Source organism: Ornithorhynchus anatinus, chromosome 3 (genome assembly GCF_004115215.2).
Source record: "Ornithorhynchus anatinus isolate Pmale09 chromosome 3, mOrnAna1.pri.v4, whole genome shotgun sequence".
NCBI lineage: Eukaryota > Metazoa > Chordata > Mammalia > Monotremata > Ornithorhynchidae > Ornithorhynchus > Ornithorhynchus anatinus.
In genome coordinates, this window is record NC_041730.1 from 129,316,395 (window position 1) to 129,322,588 (window position 6,194).

The 6,194-nt window shown below is 43.9% G+C and overlaps 1 non-coding gene across 1 annotated transcript; it reads right to left on the minus strand.

Annotated features, from left to right (window-relative positions):
• Positions 1-5,842: 5,842 nt before the first annotated feature.
• LOC114810632 lies at positions 5,843-5,980 on the minus strand. The gene has a single exon (XR_003758327.1). It is a non-coding gene; the product is annotated as a small nucleolar RNA SNORA7 (small nucleolar RNA).
• Between the last annotated feature and the right edge of the window lie 214 nt (positions 5,981-6,194).

Below are 6,194 nucleotides of genomic sequence, written 5' to 3' on the forward strand. Positions count from 1 at the left end.
GTCTTAATCCCCATTTTACAGATGAAGCAGTGTGGCCTCATGGAAAAAGCATCCATCTAGGAGTCTGGGGACCTGGGTTCTAATCCGACTCTGCCACTCGTCTGCTGAGTGACCTCGGGCAAGACACTTAACTTTTCAGTGCCTCGGTAACCTCATCTGTAAAATGGGGATTAAGACTGTGAGCCCCACATGGGATAGGAACTTTGTCCGACCCGATTAACTTGTATCTACCTAATTTTCTGGTATCTACTCCAGCACTTAGTATGGAACCTGTGGCAAGAGCACAGGCTTGGGAGTCAGAGGTCGTGGGTTCTAATACCGCTTCCGCCACTTGTCAGCTGTGTGACTTTGAGCAGGTCACTTAACTTCTCTGGGCCTCAGTTACCTCATCTGTAAAATGGGTCTTAAGACTGTGAGCCCCATGTGGGACAACCTGATTACCCTGAATCTAACCCAGCCCTCAGAAGAGTGCTTGACACATGGTAAGAACTTAACAAATACCACAATCATTATTATTATTATTATTATTATTACATATAAAACACTTAACAGATACCATTTAAAAACTAATCTACTTAGAGAGGCTCAAATATTTCTACAGGGAAACGCAACAAGGGAATCAAATGCAATAAATGTTTGGATAGTTACAAAAAAAAACACCAGGCAGGATAGTGGTACAGGCAGGCATTCTTCCACTTACCAATAATCAATCAATCAAGTATTCAATGACATTTATTAAACACTCTCTGCAGAACACTGTAATAAGCACTTGGGAGCATACAATGCCACGGTAGACATGATTCCTGCCCTCAAAGAATTTGCAGTCTAATAATGAGTTACAAAATCAGGCCCCATCAAACTGAGGGGCCAGGTCTGGGTTTTGGTATCAGTTTGAGGTTCAATCAATTAGTCAGTCAATCGATCTGGCTTAGTGGAAAGAGCACAGGATTGGGAGTCAGAGGCCCTGGGTTCTAAATCTGACTCCACCACCACTTAACTCTTCTTTGCCTCAGTTACCTCATCTGTAAAATGGAGATTAAGACTGTGAGCCCCACAAGGAACAAGCTGATTACTTTGTAACTCTCTTGGAGGAGATGTGCCTTCAGTAAGGTTTGAAGATGGGAGAGTAATTGTCTGTCAGATTTGAGGAGGGAAGGCATTTCAGGCCAGAGGTAGGATGTGGGCCAGGGGTCGGTGGCAAGACAGGTGAGATGGAGGCACAGTGAGAGGGTTAGCATCAGAGGAGCGGAATGTGCGGACTGGGTTATAGAAGGAGAGAAGCAAGGTGAGGTAGGAGGGGGCAAGGTGATGGACTGCTTTAAAGCCAATGATGAAGAGTTTTTGTTCCATACGGTGGTGAATAGGCAAGCATTGGAGATTTTTGAGGAGGGCGTGACATAACAATTAATAATAATGACTATGGTATTTGTTAAGTGCTTACTGTGTGCCAGGCACTGTACTAAACACTGGGGTGAATACAAGCATATCAGGTTGGACACAGTCCCTGTCCCACATAGGGCTCAGAATCTAATTCCTCATTTTTACAGATGAGGGAACTGAGGCACAGAGAAGTGAAGTGACATTAGGAAAGTCACACCACAGTCAAGTGACAGAGATGAGATTAGAACCCACGACCTTCCGACTCCCAGGCCCTTGCTCTATCCACTGTGCCATACTGAAAGATAATCCAGGCAATGGAGTGAAATATGGACTGGAGTGGGGAGGGGCAGGAAGTTGGGAGGTCAGAAAGGAGGTTGATGCTGTAATCCAGTTAGGAGAGGATGAATGATTGTACTCATGTGGTATTGTTTTGGATGGAGAGGAAAGGGTGGATCTTGGAGCTGTTGTGAAGGTGAGAGCAGCAAGATTTGGTGACAGATTGGATATGTGGGTTGAATGAGAGAGTGAAGTCAAGGATGATGCCAACGTTGCAGGTGTGTGAGACAGGAAGGATGGTGGTTCTGTCTACAGTAATGGGAAAGTTCGGGAGAGGACAAGGTTTAGGAAGGACAATAAGGAGCTCTATCTTGGACATGTTGAGTTTTAGGTGGTGGGCAGACATTCAAGTGCAGATGTCCTGAAGCAGGGAGGAGATGCAAGCCTGGAAGGAGGGAGAGAGAACAGAGGAGGAGATATAGATTTGGGTGTTATCCACGTACAGATGGTAGTTGAAGCCGTGGGAGCAAATGAGTTTACCAAGGGAGTGAGTGTAGCCTGTCAGTGATCCTCATTTAAAGTCAACTGGGTATACTTGATCCAAATAAAACAGAAAGGAGAAATATAATGTAATTATCTTTTCCTGTTTTTAAGTGGAACAGAACAAATCATCATTCCTAACTGGGTGAAAATGATATAGTGCCATCTTTTAAGAAGAAATTCAAAGTTTAACTCTATGGACTATATACTGAAAGGGCTCTTCAATTCATTCATTCATTCAATTGCATTTATGGATCGCTGTTGCAGAGCAATTTACTAAGCGTTTGGGAGAGGACGGTACAACAAAAACTGACACATTCCCTGCCCACAATGAGCTTACACTCTAGAGGGAGGGAGGCAGACATTAATACAAATAAAAAAGTTACATATATGTACATAAGTGCTGTAAAGCTGGTGTTTAGTACAATGCTCTGCACACAGTAAGTGTTTAATAAATATGATTGAATGAATGAATGAATTATTTAATTTGTTAAGCACTTACCATGTGCCAAGCACTGTACTAAACTCTGGGGTAGATACAGGATTATCTTGCATAAGTAGGTAGGAGAAGACGTATTGAATCTCCACTCTGCAGATGAGGGTACTGAGGCACCAGAGAAGTGACTTGCCCAGGGTCACAAAACAGCTTTGTGGCAGAGGCAGGATTAGAACTCAGGTCTCTTGACTCCCAGGCCTGGGCTCTTTCCACTAGGGCACTCTGCTTGCCTAAATGCTTAAATGCCTCAAAATTATCCCTCATCTTCTGTACAGCATTTCAGAAGATGAGCCCCTCAAGAGACAGAGTCTATATCTAATTCTCCTCTGCATCCTCTTTCCCAGCCCTTAGTATAGTGTTCTGCACAATTGCTCAATAAATACCATTGATTGAAAAATTAATAAATGCTATTACTAAATATTACCACTACTGTTACACTGTGGGTTTTGTTTTACCTCAGGGGATTTGTTTTGCTCTGTTCAAATTCAGAACTCAAATCATCAAGCAATAATTTTTCTTTAACATTTACTGTTTACAGAGCACTGTACTAAGCACTTGGGAGACCATTCATTCATTCAATAGTATTGATTGAGCGCTTACAATGTGCAGAGCACTGTTCTAAGCACTTGGAGTGTACAATTTGGCAACAGATAGAGACAATCCCTGCCCAATAGCGGGCTCACGTTCTAAATGGGGGACTGCAGTAGAGCAGGCAAACACAAACCTTGTGTACAAGGAACCTAAAATATTCATTCAAAAAATAACTTTTCTAATGGAGTTGTTGTGAGAAAAGTTCATAGTAACTACGAGTAAAGAGGGCCATTAGAATTATAGACAGGCAAAAGCCTAGGAACCTGAAGAAGCTATTATAGCAGGAATCTAGAAATCGAAACAAAATGCTATCTGGAGGGAGTCATAATTTTCTCTGCCACAGTAAATGTTCAATAATCATGATACCGGTTAAGCAATTACTATGAGTCAAGCAGGGTTCTAAGCTCTGAGATGGATAATCAGATAATCAAGATAATCAGGACGGACACAGTCCCTCTCCCACATGGCGTTAAAAGTCTAGGATGGAATAGGATTTAATCCCCATTTTATAGATGAGGAAATTGAGGTACAGAGAATTTAAGTGACTTGCCCAAGGTCACACAGTAGAAGCGAGATTAGAACCTGGGTCCTTCTGACTCTCAGGCCTGTGCTCTATCTAGTAGGTCACGCTGCAACTCTATGGCATGTTAAGTGTGGCTTGGGCAAGGATTCCAGCCAAAGCCAAGGTGATGCTGTAAATACCAATTAGCTAATCCCCAGATCTGGGAGGCGATAACAACTTGTCCCTTCCAGACAGCAAGGTTCCTGTGATAGTCTAACCCCCCAAGGGAGCTCCATCCTGAGCCAAGACAAGTAGCAAGAACCCATCACCCCACCACCCTGAACTCAACAGCACAGGAAACCTTGTAATGAATGGCCATGACTTGAAACCTCCAGAACTGGATTTAAATTGCTTTCTGATGGAGCAGCTTTCTTTAATCAATCAATGGCGTTTCTTGAGTGCTTACTGTGTGCAAAGAGGAGCTTTAAGTACCCTACAGGTAGTCTTCAAAACACAGTTCTCCCAACATTCCCGGAAACACACAAGCCTAAACTTTATCCACTTCACGCTTGAGGAAACTGATGCTCAGAGAGGTTAAGTCAGGCCCGCTCAACGTTTTGCCAAGGGACCTTGTGTCACTCATGAGGCAGTTGCTGGAGGTGGGCCCAAGGGCCCGAGGGAAGAGGCAGAAGTCACGACCATCCTGGGTGTTGACTCCGTGGGCGGTGGCTGGAGGCAAGGGGAGAAGAGAATAGAAGCAGGCAAGGGCGTCAGGACACAACCTGGCTGTTGCAGAAGTCTGAGTTAAAGCCCGGAGAATGAAGTGAGCCAGTAGAATTGACCCAGATCCCTTCACTCTCCCAAACCTTTCGATCCCTTGACTGTCCCATTTCTTTCACTGACTTCTGGTCTTCAAGAAGCAAAATCAAGGAAGTGAAAATTCAAGTCATCGGGGAGTAAAAGGGAAAAAGTAAGATGCACGCCCCCCTATTCACTGGGTTAATGGAGGTTTCTCATAAAGGAAATAAATGAAAAGGTATGATAGAACTATAAATACATATGACAAATAATCCTGAATAAAATATTAAAGACGGTTCTTTTTTAGTAACCCAAAAGCCCGATAAATTGAAGATGGGTGCTTCCCGTTTTCCTTCAGAGCTCTTCGATTTCAGGTCTGAAGTGAAGTCTGGACATATTGATACATTTGAGGTGTGTAGACCATGTGGGTCTCTCTCTTAAAATAAAAAGTACAAATAAAACCTGTCTGGGACTGAAGCCCCTAAGTGCCGAGTGGCAGCCTAAAGCTTTAGCTTGTGGCTAAGTTACAAAGCCCTAAACAGACCTGCTGACAGACATATCTTTGCTGGAGCCAGTGGGAGCTGCTATATTTAGCCAAATTCTTTGACTGAAACATTGCTCGGGAGCAAAAGAGTATTATTCGAGGGGTGGAGAAGAGGCATTGCATTTGTGTTAAGGAAGCATCGTGAAAGCTGAGTTTTCTTCACGAGCGGTATATTTTCTCCGCATATAACATAAATTCATAGGTCTACTTCGCTTTGTGCTTGAAAAAAGTGTATTGACCCCCCTCCTCTTCTCCTTCCTTTCCGTAATTTAATAATAAAAGTGGTTACTATGTGCCAAGCACTGTACTAAATGCTGGGGTAGAGATAAGATAATCAGGGCTGACTGTTTCTGTCCCAAATGGGGCTCGCAGTCTAAGTAGGAGGGAGAACAGGTATTGAATCCTCATTTTGCAGAAGAGGAATCTGAGGCACCGAGAATCATCATCATCGCCGTCGTCATCAAAATCATAATAATGTATTAAGTGGTGACTGTATGTCGACCACTGTTTTAAATGCTGAGGTCTTGTCTTATTCTGAGTCATTTATGACCCATAGCGACTCCATGGACACATCTCTCTCAGAACACCCCACCTCCATCTGCAATCGTTCTGGTAGTGGATCCATAGCGTTTTCTTCCTTCTTCCACACAACAAACTCGAGTTTTCTTCCTCGATTCTCTCCCGTGCCTCTGCTGCCCATCACGGATGAGTTTTGCCTTGTAGCAGATGGCCTTCCACTCACCAGCTACTGCCCAAGCTAGGAATGGAACGGACAGGCCTCTGCTTGACTCTCCCTCCCATAGCCGAGACTGGTAGAGAACTGGAAACTCTCCAGGTGCCATCCTGAGAGGGGAATGCCGGGGTAGGTACAAGTTAATCAGGTCAGAAAAACCTTCTCTGTAATAATAATAATAATAATGTTGGTATTTGTTAAGCGCTTACTATGTGCAGAGCACTGTTCCAAGCGCTGGGGTAGAAGAGAAGCAGCGTGGCTCTGTGGAAAGAGCACGGGCTTTGGAGTCAGGGCTCATGAGTTCGAATCCCAACTCTGCCACTTGTCGGCTGTG